At 40.1% G+C, this 15,640-nt stretch overlaps 1 protein-coding gene across 1 annotated transcript in view; it reads left to right on the top strand.

Moving 5' to 3' along the window:
- PLPPR5 (phospholipid phosphatase related 5) overlaps positions 1 to 15,640 on the top strand; it is a 232,761-nt gene that overhangs the window by 28,326 nt on the left and 188,795 nt on the right. Inside the window, exons 2-3 of the mRNA XM_056355538.1 lie at positions 10,791 to 10,983; positions 13,571 to 13,719. The gene's annotated coding sequence lies outside the window, so the exon portion shown is untranslated. The remainder of the gene's footprint in view (positions 1 to 10,790; positions 10,984 to 13,570; positions 13,720 to 15,640) is intronic.

Below are 15,640 nucleotides of genomic sequence, written 5' to 3'. Positions count from 1 at the left end.
ACAAAAATAAGGGTTTTGTAATTTAGACCCATTAAGTATCACGGCTGTATTGGCTGAGTTAGCAGCCTCAGGTGCTGGCTGCCATTTAGTATTGCCAATTTTTTGCTCTGGTAGCTATATAAATGGGGTGGGGGGAGAGCCTTAACAGCAATCCAGTCTTTACTAATGGGAAGGTGCTTAAGATGCAAATGAAAAGCTTTCCTATGCCCTCTTTCAATATGTACAGTAGGTGTATTCAGTCTGTCCTCGCTTTCCTCCTGTTGAAATAAATTTATTATTTGAGACTGAGCCGTGCAGACTTCTGTGCTGCTCGGTGGTTGTGCTACAATACAAAGATCATAGATCTCATTCCCATGTAAGAACACCTCTTTCGTTGTGTAGCAGAAACTCATTAATTTTAATACACACCGGTGAAGCAGCTGAGTGGGCTTTGAGGTCTCCTTCATAGCAGCACATTCTATTGCTTCTGCACCACTGAGTTCATTATTCTTTTATTAAGAAAGCAAAGAGGAATACAGTGTGTACAGTCCTAATGCTATCTTTCTCAGATATCACAGGGCATCAGCACTCTCCAGAAACATAACGAGCCTGCTTGGGAAATGAAATCAAGCGTTCTTTGTTTTGTTAACCCATGAGTGAGGAACATGTTGCACGTATTTCTACATGATTTACTTCTTCTCTATTTCCTTCTTACCCTAAAGTTATGCAGGTCAAGGCTAGGAAAATTGGCTGCGCAAGAAATAAATGTCAGCAATGCTATATAGGGCCAATAAAGGACTTGTCTGCATTTCCTCTGCAAACAACTATATGTAAGGTATTTCCTCAAGCCTCCAATATTTAACTATGCTGACATAAGTATCTTTACAGAAATATACATTTTGCTTTCCATGTTGCTTCTTTAGGACTGAGACTTCTTTCAAGCCTTGGGAGCCCAGTTCCATTTCTGCCAGTTCCTAAATGGTCTGAAAGTCTCAGCTCAGTTCTGCCAGGATGCATGAGGGAGGCATTCATGTAGTATTAGGTCAGTGAATCTTTTTAGGGGAGGTACACAGTGCGGCTCAACACCTGTGTGCACTGATTCAGGTCCAATTGAGATTTACTTTCAGAATGGAGGTTTGATTCAGCTGTCACATCCTCCACCCTCTTTGTCCCATCTCTGTTCTGTCAATACAAATATAAATACCAAATAGAAAATCTGTACATTTATTTCAGTGCGCTGTCATTTGTAATTAGTACTCAGGCAGAATATGTGGTCATTTCTACATACCAAACGTTAGCCGTGTTTTTACTTTGTTAAAGAAGTCTCTATTTAATTTCAGTTTTGATTCTGCAGAATTTCTCAGGACTCGGCTGTGGGGACTAAATCCAAGCAGCTGTTCTTACAGTTTCTAAGACCAAGTCTCCCTTCTTTTCTCTTTTTAGGTTTGTCTTTCCTTACAGTCCCTATGTAAATATGCCCATTTTTATGGTTTGTCCCAAGACTTGTTAATTGTATTTTATAGGCCCCAAAGTCTCCTTAGTATGCAATAGTTCCCGTACTCTGAAAGATGTGCATCCCAAATTCCAGCAGAGCCTTATCCAACCTAGCTTTCCTGGGCAATGGTTCAGGAAAAAGAAGGAAGGAATATTGGAATGTCTCCCAGTAACCCCATGCTGTTGTCTCCCTATGGTGATCGATCAGTGTTCTGTCAAGACCTGCATGCATTGATTGATGTTCTGTGTGATAGAGGCTATCTGCTATGTTTGCTTTTTTCTGGTTCATGTATAACAGAAATGTTCTGTGTAGTGTCTTTCTGTTCTGCACCGGGAACTGGGGACAGCAGAGAGGCAGGCAACCTTGTTTTCTTGTCCTTGTTACCTGTGTAACAGGTTAGGTGAATCCTTTGGCAGGAAGACAAAGCAGCTGAGCTTGTTTTGCTAAGTAGGCCTTTGTCTGGCATGGGCAGAAACTAGAAGGCTCCTGTGAAGAGCAGAGAGTAGGCAAAAGCCAAGCACTGGAAATGCTAAAAGAAAAAAGACTTTCCCAAGGACCCGGGGTAATATGCTGCAATCTAAAGATGAAGTTTATTGTATGTATTCTTCCCCGTATCTGAGTTAGTGTCAGTACCTTTGTGGTTCCCCGAGTTTTATCAGCCATCAGAAATTCAACTTTTAGCCAGATCAATGTTTCTGAATCGAACACAGTACTCTGGTTGCCAGTCAAATGGGCAGGAGATGAAGGTTGGGATCTCTTGTAAGCACTGTGGCTTCGGATGAGTGTAAACTTATTGGAAAGTCTCTCACCTTTCATCATTGCCCTGTCAGGCAGAAAAAAGTATTTGCCTCAGAGTAAGTAAACAGCCTGTTTATATTTAAGATAATCACTCGAAAAGTTGGTAACACCTATTTGCTGTAGGAGGAAAGGTGCTTTCCATGACCCGATGTCTGCATTCCCTAAATTAGGAGGACATAATCAGGACCCTGGCGGCTGGCATGCTAAAGGTAACTCACCTGCTATCAAGAAATCTCTGCTGGATGATTGAGGAGAGTTGGAATCAGAACAGTATGTTGGAGTATGAAAAGACACATAAATCAATATCCTCCCTCTATCTCGAGTGTTCAGTTAGGCAAAGGGAGCTGGATGCCTGGCCAAGAGGCTGGGTAAATTTTCTTGAGGGTGTGGTAGCTGGAGAGAGAGGCTTGCTGCTTGGACAAAGGCAAGTAAGTCCTTACTGTGAAATATCTTCATGAAAAGCATTGAAGCTTCCTACCCAGAATAAAACTCAGGCCTGGAGATAACTGAGGTTTAGAAAATGTCAGGTTTTATGAAAAGAGCCAGATGATGGCAGCATAGAATGCAACAGAAAACTGAGAAAATTCCTGGGTTAAGTAGCAAGAGACCTGCCCTTGAAAACTGAGTCAGAGTTCAACCTTTCCATCTCATCCTCCACTTCAGCAGTGGCTTTTGAAATACAGTTTTATGGTTCTGGGGAGAGGAAAAAAACCAGTGATTTTGTTCTGTGTGCATGTGTTGATCTTTCATAAGCTATGCAATAAATCAGCTCAGAAATCTTTTCTGTGTGGCATCAGAGATAAACAATTCTGCTTCATCCTTTCAGATCCAGAAATCTTGTATTTTTTTCTCCTCAGCTGTATAAATTCTTTCAGGAAGTCCTACCCTCTACAAATAATACCCTCCTAGTTCTTGTAATCAAACCCTAATCTCTAAGTACTGCAGCCTCCAAGACAGAATTCAGAACACAGGTCTGGATATAATGTGAAATACAAGCCATATGCATGTTAGTTTTTCAAGAGGAAAGCTTAACAACTCATATCTGAATCAATGTTGACTGACTTGGGCACCTAAGAAACTAAGGTCTTTTTTGGTTGTGTAGTAGAAAAGAGCTGTCTCTGTGGCAAAATACCAGCCTGCATCTTCCTGGAGCACTGTTTACTGGTATTGGCAAATGGCAAGATAATCACTGTGCAGGGGCTGTTTTCTCTAGATCCACTGGTTTGTACTAGTCACAAAAGCAAGGAGTTGGGTTTCAACACAACCCTTCAGAATTGCTTCTGCAGAGGTAGCTATGCAGTCCTGCGGGAAGCAAACATGTGGCAGAGCCCTTTTGATATAAGAATTATTTACTTTAAAAAAGAAAAGGAGAAAATGTAAATATCTATAGTGCAAAACAAGAAAGAATCTGGAAAACATAGGATGTTAGTTAAATCCTTACAGTGAAAAAATCATGGCCTTTGGAGAAGGAACAGACACCATAAATATGTCAAGCTGGGAGGTAGCAAGATAAGCTCAAGGAGAACCAAATGGTTAATGAGACTAAACATAAACAGAAAATTACTGGAAATATGTGTGAACTATACTAATTAGCATACTAAAACATCCACCCTGGAGCAACGAAAGCCCCCTGCTAACAAAGCTCCATCCCCACAGAACATGCCTGGTAAAAAAAGAGAATGCTTTAAATGGAGATGAGGCTCTTAAGTACCAATGAAAATTAAGTGTGACTAAAGGTAATTCTGAAAGTGTATAAAAATTGTTCGAATTATATAAAAAGTTTTACTATGTGTGAAGAGGTGCGCTACCTTTGTTAGCACCCATGTCTGTGCAGACATGCCATAAATATATAACTCTGTGTGTGAACCGACTCTTGCACACTGAATGTAGAACCCAGAACTGGGCTAACACTTCGAGAACGCATACTGTTATGAGGTAGAAAGGGAGCACAGTGAAGCAACAGAAGGTCACAGCACATTCACAGCCAGTTGTGGGTATGCCTTACCGCTATTCTGGTACCATTCAGAAGTGGGATTGCACCTCTGTGTGGTGGTAATTCTCAACTTTGGGAGAGGTTCCACAAGCCAAGATGCTCCAATGGTTTTATTTTAGTATTTATTGACAATGTTCCCCTCACAAGCTTATAGAAATAGTTTCCTGGATAGGCAAAAGATAAATGGCTGTAATGCACTTGAACACCGAATGCTCTTCTGCCAACAGAGACTACTGAATTAACACTTGTTACATCTGCTAACTCCTCAGTCTCCTTGGGGTTTAATTTGAAATGTCAAAGTCATGGGTACTTTACACTGAACACTTACAGAAAGAAGAGGTGCTGCAAAGATGAACTGTACCAGCTTCTGAGTTTCTGGGTGGGATGGGAGTGCAGCACATTTTAAGCTCAATTATTTTCTGGGATGGCAGGCTCTGATTGCTGCTGTAACAGGCTCTGGCTCTACAAATCTGCTATCTGTTGTACAGCTGGCCGTAGTTTGTAAAGCAGAAATGACTCTTTTGCTTGCACTTCCTACTGCCTGAAAAGGAGGTGGTTATCTATAAACAGCAGGAATTGTCAAGCCCTCCTTGACAGGACTACTTAAACATTATTTTCCTTAGTGTTTGGTTTTTTTTTATCCTTGTATTTGTTTCTGGGACTGTACTTATGGTGAGTTTCTACCCCAGCACTTGCAAAATATGAGGTTTTGGCTTATTCTAGTTCTATTAGTTGTAATGGTAAGAGTGTTGGAGCTATAAAAAAAGGGGATATTTCTTTATGAAACCTACCCAGGGCAGCTCAGTGTTATGGCAAGAGAGCAGACTTCAGAAGGAAGTTTGACCCTGTTCCTTAGAGGTCATAAAAATTATAGATGTCTGATGGGTTCCTCTGGCTTGTAAAAGCAAATTCAAGCCTTTCAGTAGCACCAGTAAGGGATGTCTGGAATTCCCATGTACAGAGAAGTGAAGCCCTCATTTAGCATGTGTGCAGTAAAATGCAAAAAGAAAAATACCTTAATGGAGTGAGTGGGGGAAGGATACCTACTGCTACTTACTGTCCAAGGCAGACTAAAAACCTTGCCAACAGGGACAATTGATATCTATACAGCACTTTGAAGATCTAAAGTGCAGTAAGTGCTGTTATTATTATTATTGCTACAGAAGCTAAGATTGCTCTTCTAAATAGATACATTGGACTTTTATCTTTTAAAACATTGTATTAAAAAAGAGCTGTGTGAAATTCTTCTAAAAAGGAGTGAATGATACAGTACATAGTAACATAGTAACAAAACATTTACAATTAGACCCTCCACTTTGCATAGACTTGGAGGAAAGGAATTTCTGAGTCAGCATGTGGTGCCATTAAACATATGTAAAAGTAGTTTAAGAATAGTCATCACATCCTTTTAGTACATATGACTCTCACTTTAAAAATAAAAAAAGAACATTGCTCCTGGGAGTTGTGTGCACTGTATTCATGCTATTCTGCACCTCTGCTTGTAAGTACTACTATCAGGAGGGTGAACAAAACGTGGCCATGACAATGGTCATCATAAATGTATACTGCTAGTGCACATTTTCCCAGAATGCTAGTTAGGTACGTGTCAGGGGTAAGCACACAGGACCTCAGTATGTAGCTGTCCTATGCTCTCTTCCCCTCGGAGAGATGTGTTTTTATTAATGAAATCTTTAGTGTCTTTTCCAACCCGTAATTTTCAAGACAGATGTGTATCTGTGTGTCTGTTGTATAGCCTCTGCTTCCTTTGGAGCAAACAGGAATATCCTGACATGGTATCTTGTTGAAATCAATTTTAAGGGTTTGAGCAGCTCGGCAAAACACTTTGCTCCTAATTAGCAGCTAGTTTAACACAAAAGTTTTGCGGCTGTCACATGACTATACTGAAAATGTTGTGCCCTTGGTTACAAAAGGTTGCAAGGCTGGAATGAGGGCAAGACCTGCTGGTCATTTACTACAGTATCAGTAACATCTTTACATCTTTCTTTTCTGGGATAGGAAGGACCACTGTGGCTAGGTTATGAGGATAAACGTGATACTAAGACTGCTGTGGCTTTGTATGACCAGGCCTGGATTACTGTGAGTGGACAGCAATTCTTAGAAACAGAAAATCAAAAGGATTGGCAGCTGAACTTTTTGGGTTCTTGAAAATCCTTGTCTCAAAGATCTCTTAAATATAACTACATTTTCAGTTTCATTTTAAGTGCAGTGAATTATTTTGTGGTAAGTTATTCTGGGAGCTCTATAAATACACAGCATAAATTAAATCATGTTGTATGTCTACTTAATATTCATTTGATTTGTTGAGCAGCATTTAGAATTGGCTTCTTATAGCACATAAACATAATATGAATGTATCTACAGGAGATCAGACAGATTCTGAGCTGAAACAGTGTCAGTCTGAAAGTGGTAGGATGGTAACCAAAGAAGGTAAAATTTTCAAACAATAGACCTCACTAAAGGAATTTTATATTGTTTCATTTGAAAATTAAATACTGTTTTCTTTGCTGACTCTGATGCATATTGCACTCTATCATGTGTTCTTTCTCCTACTGTTCATTTTTCCTAAGATGGATTGAAAGAAAGTTTTATTATATTTGAAACAACTATTTTATCTTGATTATTCTAACTTATGTAATGATAAGCATGATGGTATCAGAAACTGTCCAGAGCTTCCCAAACTACTCCTGATAACAAATTAAAAAAAAATTATTTAACTTTTCTAAGCTACATTAGCTTCTGGGACATTGAGATTAAGATGATGCTTACACATTTACTGTCCTGTCCTGTACTGTAATGTACACATCACACATGTACAGTAAATGTCTGCAAAATTAATATGAAGTTATCCACTTAGTCTTGTGTTCTGTTTTCAATGTCTGTATTTGCAGATCATTTCAAAAGAGTTGCATTTATCAAAAGGAAGAAAGTAGTTTTAATAAGTTATTGCTTCACATATAGGGTGAAACTGTGCAGGTTGCAACTGATCTGTAACTACAGTTTGTACACCTATATTCTTCTCAAGATTTCAGCTTGCTATGATTTTATTCTTCACAACTACTTACAAGTTGTTTCATAGCATTTTTGTGTGCTATTATGTGTTTGCGAAGTGCTACCCCAAAGGTATTTGCATTTCAGTTCTGAGTGAAATTCTTCTTGTACAGTAGGTGATTTGCAAGGTGCTTTCTGATATTTGGTGATAAAAGGTGCCATGTAAATTATCTTTACTACCATATGGCCTCTTCATGTTCCCAGTTCAAATCCACCGGGAGAAATCTCTCCGCAACATCAACAGAAACACATCTGGTCCACACACAGCCTATGACAGAATATCCTTCCAGTTTGATTAGTCCTTCTGTGGAAGTCGAAATGTATTAGGCATAATAATAATAAGAAACAAAGCTTCTCAAAAATGAAAACCACTCTAAGATGTATTTGAGATACGCCAAAACCTGTTCTCAATAGAGCCAAGCATAACAGATTTTAAATTGCCTTGGTCAGAGTGAAAATCACTTGTAAGGGCACTGCTTACAAACTGTCTGGACTTTCAAGACAGTAGTTTGCTGCAGAAATGCTCCAGACCCTGCATATTCAAGCACAACGTGCCAGATTTTACTGAGTTCTCCTTTCCCCCTGTTGCTGACCACTGGTGTGTTGATATGAAAGAAAATGATGACTGTTGGTGCAGCTATGTTCTGTGCTGCTTTCAGATGTGGGAAACAAGTACTCTTACCCGTGGGATATGCTGATTGTCATGCCTGCAATGCAGGCAGTTTCCTTCTACTGCTTACAGAAAATCATGCCAAATTTGTGTCAGTGATTCTTTCCATTGCAGCCTTTTGCAATCTGAAAACATTTTTGAAATAAAAAGGACAATGCCAGTGAGAATGAACTTTGACAGCAGTATAATGAAATGTGTGGGAGGAAGCACTCAATCTGCAGACATTGAAAGAAAATTTAATTCCACCTCCAGTCCTGCAAGATGTGGTATTGGACCAAGGACTTTCAGTACAAGTAGCAGCAGTGTACAGTCTAATTCATGCACGGTGAGAATAATCCCTTCTGGTGCATGCAATATTAATACTCCAGGGTTTTCTCCATCTGTTGTCACGTATGCCTAAAATGTAACCTCTTTGAGGCAGGAAGTCACTTTATTGTTTCATGCGTTTACTGTGCCTAGCACAGTCAGACACTGTTAGGGGAACATAATCACTACTGTAGTACAAATATTTTTTTTTTTTCTCTTGGAGAAATCACAGGAATGAAGGAATAGTAATATGACTCCTAGGTGTATAAACCACTTCCTAAAAATAGGTATAATTTTTATAACTGAATGCAGGTATAGAAGTTACCTCGTTATTTTAATGAAAGTCCAGATTTTCACATAATATAACTTGTGGAAATCTACTGATAAATGTATAAAATAGCAGCAGAAGAGGAGATCTTCTGCACAGGTGTGAAGATAAAAACAATAATCATGGTACCTGTGGTGAGGGTAGGAAAAGGTTGAAATGGGCTCCCTGATGACTCTCAGCTCTGAGGGTACATGCTATCAGCATGATTTCTAAAGCATGATTTCATGAAGCTGTCGCCTCTGCCCAGGCAGAAGCATCCGCTTCTTTGTCCCCAAGCACTAAGAAGTGGGACTGCATTTCTACAGCCATGTTAGGAGGAGCATTCCCATTTATAATCCTGCTGCAGTAAAGAAGGCTGAATCACATGGTTATATTGGTGTGCGCCTATAGTGTTTCAGGTGAAATTATTCTCAGTCAGATAATAAAGTCTGGAAGGAACAAGAAGAGGGGTGATGGACTTTCCATTGCTTCAAGTATAAAGTAGATGGTTGTTGGTTTTGAAGAAACTCAGTGGGCTTCTAAATATAAAATTAGAGGCCAACTTAATGACCTTTTGTAGACCTTATATGTTAACCACATCAAAAGTTATCAAAGGTAAGCACACAACAGGAAGATTCTGTGTCTATACAGCAACTTCTCCATGAAAATTTGATCTGAGACTGCCTTTTCTTCTCCTCTTGTTATACTGCATATCCTGAACAATCGATACCAAGCTGTTATTTTGTAGCTTATTTATAGGTCATAGATAAGAAATAGATTAGACTCATGTTTACATGTTTACTTATCCTTTCTTGTCCTGCTAACTTTCACCTGTGCTTTCTGAGGTGAGCAGTGAGCATGTTTGCAGCAGCGTGTGCTGGAGGAGCAGAGGCGGCCATCTTGTCTGCTGCTCTGTTGAAGCGCATTTGATCTGAGGGGGAGACACGTTATTTGTTGGGAGAAGCTAAGATGCGTCTTAGCACCTTTTGGATGATGAACATCTCTTTCAAACATATTTAATAAAATATTCCCTACTCAAAGAGCTTTGCTAAAAGTGTCTTTGCAAAGAGAAACTGCTCAAAGGAGTTAAGAAGGCAGTTGGGAAATGGAATTTTCCTCCAGGAAAACATTTAAGTGGCTCTTTTTTATTTTTCTTTAAAGCATGTTTTCATCCTGAATTAAGATAAAAAGCCAACAGTTCACAATCACTCTTGCGGTAAAGACTGTGCTTTAGGAGAACCAGATTGGAAATTTCAGTTCATCTTTAGCTGCTAATAGGCGGTACAGTTGCCTCTTGGGAACAGCTGTATTTCTCAAAATCCATTCAGTTCTCCCATGCAAGTGCATTTTAGCTGATGGTATATTTCTTTCTTTGTAATTTTGACCAGCTCAAATAGTTAGCCAGGCATGGATGTGGTTATGGATGTGAGTGGAAGATTGCAGTGACGCATTTCACTAAGGAGAATTCAATTTTGACTTGCTCGGACCATAAGGCATCACACAAATTTCAGAAAATTGCTGAAAGAAGTTCCTTTTGTGAGTGAGGAAAACCAGCACTTTTCATCAAGGAAAACCAGCAAACTACTGCCTGTCTTAGAGCAGTGTGAGTTTCACTTCATTGGAGTGCAGAAAATGCCGTTTGTACTGGATTTTCTCTTTATTGGGCTTCTCTGCAGTGGGTGCCTGTGGCGAGGCAGGGGCAGCGAGGGGCTGCAGCCCCTGTGAGGGGAGGCTGGGGCTGCCCCGCACCGGGCACAGCCGGTTCCAGCCGGTTCCGCACCCGCCTCAGAGCAGAGCGCGCCTGCGCCCCTCAGCCAAACCGGTAGTGCCTCTGTCTGAGTGTGCTTAAGAAAGGGCAAAACGCCACAAAGGCGGTGAGATGTGAGGTAAAAAGTGTTAGAAACAGCCCTGCGACCACCAGGGTTGGAGAAGGAGGGGGAGAATGAGGCGCTTCAGGCAGAGATCCATGACGTGAATCAGATAAGAGCTCCCTAACACAAGCCAGCAGGTTCCTCACAACTCTCCAGCAAAGTGATGCAAATGTCTGCCTGGTGTTTGCTGGTTACAAGCCATGGCAAAAGTATCTCAGGTAGGGGAGAGCACATATCTTTCTGAGGGAAATAATGATGTATATTTTTGCCCTAATCTTTTCATGTGTGTGTTTGTATTTCAGATCTTCTGAAATGAGAAAGAAGAGTGGTTGCTTAGGAGATACAAAATATACAAGTATTAGTATTTAATTATCAGAGTCATTCACTTTTTGGTCATAATGCTTAAAGCACTTGACTGGAGCCTGAAGAGATGGAAAACCTGACAATCCTCACTAGGCATTGCAACAAAACCTCTGCAGGGAGTTTTTCAAGAAGGTGAGTTGCACGGCCAGTCAGGCTGCAGAGAGCAAGAGCCCAGCCACAGACCACAGTCCACAATGAAAAAGCAAATCAGTGCTAGAAGCGAGATAGGTTCCTTAGTTACAGTTTCTGGTCACCGGGCCATGTACAGATAGCCCTCTCAGTCTCCTCTTATTCTGTTTTCTTTTCCAAAGGCAATATAATATTTAATTAGCTACACTTTGTTTCTTTTTATAGTGAAAACAAATATTTGCAATATACTTTGTGCAGTACAACATATTAAGTCTGATGCAGCCTTACAGAATGTGAGCTCAAATGGATGTTTAAAATTTGCATAACTGTAATTCGTTTTTCTCTTATTTGTCTGGACAACTGGTACTCTTGCACTCACACACACAGAAAGGCATGCTGATGGTTTCTGCAGTACTTAACACTGCTGAGAAATGCAGAATTTGTTTTTGCATTTGTGACATACACTTTGTTGCTTTCCTTTAAGCACCTTAAAATCTTGTGTGGGAGGTTAGGTAACTTATGCTAGCTGCATCCTGGGCAAAAAGAGCAAATCCTGTAATGGTATCACAGTGGTATGACTGGGACTGCCAAGCAGCATGTCTTTCTGGAGAATATATTCAGACACTTAATGGTTATATGGAAGCCATTTAGCGATTCTATAGAAGTAATCTATAGAGTTCCTCACACTTATTACAAGATCATTGAATTATCTTCCTACTTTAGGTTCACTCCCCTCTTCAACCCCTATGGGTTGTAGTGGTTTAACCCCGACCAGCAACCAAGCACCACAGCCACTTGCTTACTGCCCCCACAGTGATTGGGGGGGAGAATCAGAAGAGTGATAGTGAGAAAACTCATGTGTGAGATAAAGACAGTTTAACAGGTAAAGCAAAAGCCTTTCATGCAAGCAAAGCAAAGCAAGGAATTAATTCACTACTTTCCATTGGCGGGCAGGTATTCAACCCTCTCCCAGAAAGCAGGACTCCATCACACATATTGGTTACTTGGGAAGACAAATGCCATAATGCTGAATATCCCCCCCCTCCTTCTTCCCCCAGCTTATATACTCAGCATGATGTCATATGGTATGGTTTAATGAAAGAAGTCAGCTTTCCTGGTCAGCAGCCCCAAGATGTGAAGCAGCATGCCTGGCCTGAGAGCTATGTCTAAAGCATTTGCCACCTCCCTCAGTTGTCTCCAACTCTGTGTTTGGGCTTTGGGGCAAAAATTTTGGAGCATCACAGCAGCTAAAAAGAGAGGTGTTACACAAAGAGGTCTTGAAAGCCCTAGAGCTTGCTAGGTGGGAATTTCTTCTTAACACCGAAGCTGGTCACTGAGGGGTCCTTTCTGTGGCCTGGTGGTGAGGCAGACCTGTGCTATCTCTAGCTTGCTTCAGGAAGCTAGACTCATTGGCCATTTGTGAGTAGGCAGGGTTTGGCTATCTGCCTTTTCACTGAGCATGTCAGGAAAACTGCTTATGGGCTGGATGGTCCAACCAAACAGCTTCAAGTGTGGTATTGTTTTATAATCCAAAGTACCACAAAAAATAAGATACTTTCTCACCTTGCAAAGCTTACTACTTATTTATTTACTTACTTGTTTCCTGTGTGCAGTTAGAATATTAAAATCAATGTTGTGATTCACTTGTGTGTATCCTGTTTGACACAAACAAGGATTGCAGAATCAGGTCCTCATCTGAATCATTTAGAATATAAATTTGTACAAATAGGGGAATAAATCAATTACAGTCACTGGAGATGAACCATAATCCTTTCTGTGTTTCAACGTAAAAAAAGTGAGGGCCTTTCTTTTTTTATTAGACTTTATAGCACCTACTTGTACCCTTGGCAATTTGACTGAGCTTAACCAAACTGAGATCTGATTAGGTTTTAATTGTGTGGTTAGAGCATTATTAAAATAAGTCATCAAATGCTCCTGAAAACACAATCCTATGTATGTGAAAACACAATCCTAAAGACATAAAATTCCTAAAGGCCTGAGCACAAATTAGTCTGGGTTGGGTGGATAAGTAAAGAAAAGATTGTCCTGTGGTAATATGCAGTCATAAGAAATTTTTCTCTAAATATTCTGAGTTTGGTCTGCAGCTGGCTGTTTATCTTCATCTGCCACCTACACTTTTTACCAGGTTTTTGATCAGTCAATGGCATTATGTAATTCTGTCACATAACCTGGGGCATTTTCAGATGCCTCTGCAGGGTAGAGCAGCCTGATTGCAACTTGTAACTTCTCAATTTAGGCAAATTGTTATGTAACTCCTATAAGGTGTCTAATCTCCCTTTGCCCAAAGCTGTTCCACATGGCTGGATTCTTGGTGAGTACAAAGCAGTTAAGTTGAAGGCAGTGGAAATTATGCTGCTCTGTACCAACTGAGAATCTAGCCCATGATGTATACGGAAATCATAAAGCCTTTGCTCTGGTTTCTGACATTTCTGGTATTTTAGTGTTTTGTTCTTACACATGCCTCTACAGGTACTTTTAGTTTCTATTGTCTGAGTGAGAACAGGATTGAGCATTTCTATGAGTTTGCATATACATACACAAGTTAAAAAGTAACTCTTACTCTCTGCAGTGGAAAACCAATGAAAGGTGTAAGAATCCAATTTTTTTTTGGATGGATGATGGCAACCAATGAACCTGAAGAAAGCAGAGTGCGCGGGGCTCTGGCTGCCACTGAGGCTGTTCTGGTTTATCAAGATGAGCATTCTTGGAACATGGGAGGTGAGTGTACTCCAGTGTCACACCCTGGTCTTGCCATTACTGTGACAGTGAGCCCTTGCAAACATTGTTGCCTTAAAGGTTCTGGTGTTTTTAGAGGGTGCAGTGCTGATACTTTTAGGGTCAAACCTTCAGTGAATTGAATGGGGCTGGGTGATTATTCCCACCTTAGCTACAACTCTAGTGTAGACAAGAGCAGAGTGTGCTGCCTGCGGCCATTAGTCTCTACAGCACCCAGAGTTCAGGGCAAGAGAAAGCTGAAATGCCAGTGGGTGACCTGACGGCCTGAGGGAGTTCCTAAGTATACAGAAGAGTTTTGAGCTGAAATGGGATGAAGGAATTGAGGTTGCAATACAGATGTGTCAAAAATAATCTAAAAATGGCTGAACATGCTGAAGAGGTTAAAATTAGCATTTACCTGTGCTGGTAGTATCTTACTTTGTAACTGTTAGAAGAAATAATTCAGGGAGAGTAGAACTGCAGTAGCTAAACAGATGACAAGTGTTAACATTTGTAAGGCCTTTGATTCTGCCGTTGTTCTTCCTACCTGTTAGATCTGAAGTACCTTTTCAACTACCAAGCTGTAACGCACAGCAGGCCTGTGCTATCATCTTTGTTGATCCTTCTAGAAAGAAAATAAAGGAATTTATGTAATCTGTAAATAAACAAAATTTCTCTCATGCTACAGATGGTGCTATATCCTGAGCTCTGACTAAAGCACTATTGAATAATGAACACTGTATGTTTATATATATATAGATATATTTTTTTACTATCCATTCTAATCTAATTGTGATAATTAAATATCTGTCTGGAATAGAAAGGGTATTTATTGCAATGTTGTGAAAATTCTGCAGGTGCTTTGTTAAGTTTTAGATAAATCAACATGTGTGTTTTTATTAAACAATAATAATAGTGCATTTCCCTTAGTATTTAATTAAATTCTTCCTAAGGTAAGTGATACACATTCTTTTTCACAAACAGCAATATGAGAAATGCTTGGAATTTGGGGTTGCATTGTACAAATGTGCCTTTGTGAAACCAACAGACCCGCGGCCTGTGCTCCCACCAGGGGGCAGGACAAGACAAAAATTAATGAGAAGAAAGGGGGGGGGGGGGGGGCGGGGGGCAAGCCAACAGCCCTGCTTTTTATCATCACACACCCCGCCCCACCCCGTCAATTTCTGCAAAAGCACAATCTCTGCAGCTGTACGACTGAGTGAAAGCAAGTCTTCTGTTTTTTTGGAGGGGAGTTACGTAAACAATGCTTAGCTTCCGCTTCAGTGAATATATATGTATTGCTGCTTCTGAGATACTATATATCCTCACAGAAGTCCTATGATCTAGTTACAGAAGCATTTTTAAACTATATAAAACTATATAATAAATCTGTATGTTTCGCATCTTGTAAAAAACAGTGATGTTTTTAATCCCCTCTGCAGCATTTTAGATATTATTTTTCTGAAACATGGTTTGAATATAATCCTAGATACTACAATCAGGACTGTAGCACTATATTGTCCTTTGTAAAAACAACATGGTAGGAGCCTGAGGCTTATGCCATGCCCAATTACAGGAGAACCCTGATGTCTTAAGTGTTTCTTGTGTCTCGGAATAATGCAGAAGGCAGTCTACTTTCTAAGGTATTGCAGTGACCCACTTGCACTGTGATAGAAGGGGACCATGGAAGCCTGTTTAGCCCAACCATAAGTCAAATAGCTATGAGGAGCAAAGCCTAGATTTGTTCATAAAAGTGGATATGCTCGTAAGGGATGCTGTTGATAATTAATAATAGCCTAATCCCAGATGATTTGAGTACTCATCTCTGAGCAAGAAGATTGTGAAAGTCTTTTTAGTAATTACACCACAAAATTTAATATCTGTAAAAGGAGATGAATCATCTGAGATGAGAAATGTATCAAGT

This window comes from Falco biarmicus, chromosome 11 (assembly GCF_023638135.1).
Source record: "Falco biarmicus isolate bFalBia1 chromosome 11, bFalBia1.pri, whole genome shotgun sequence".
NCBI classification, from domain to species: Eukaryota; Metazoa; Chordata; class Aves; order Falconiformes; family Falconidae; genus Falco; species Falco biarmicus.
This window is presented reverse-complemented; position numbering and strand designations above follow the sequence as displayed.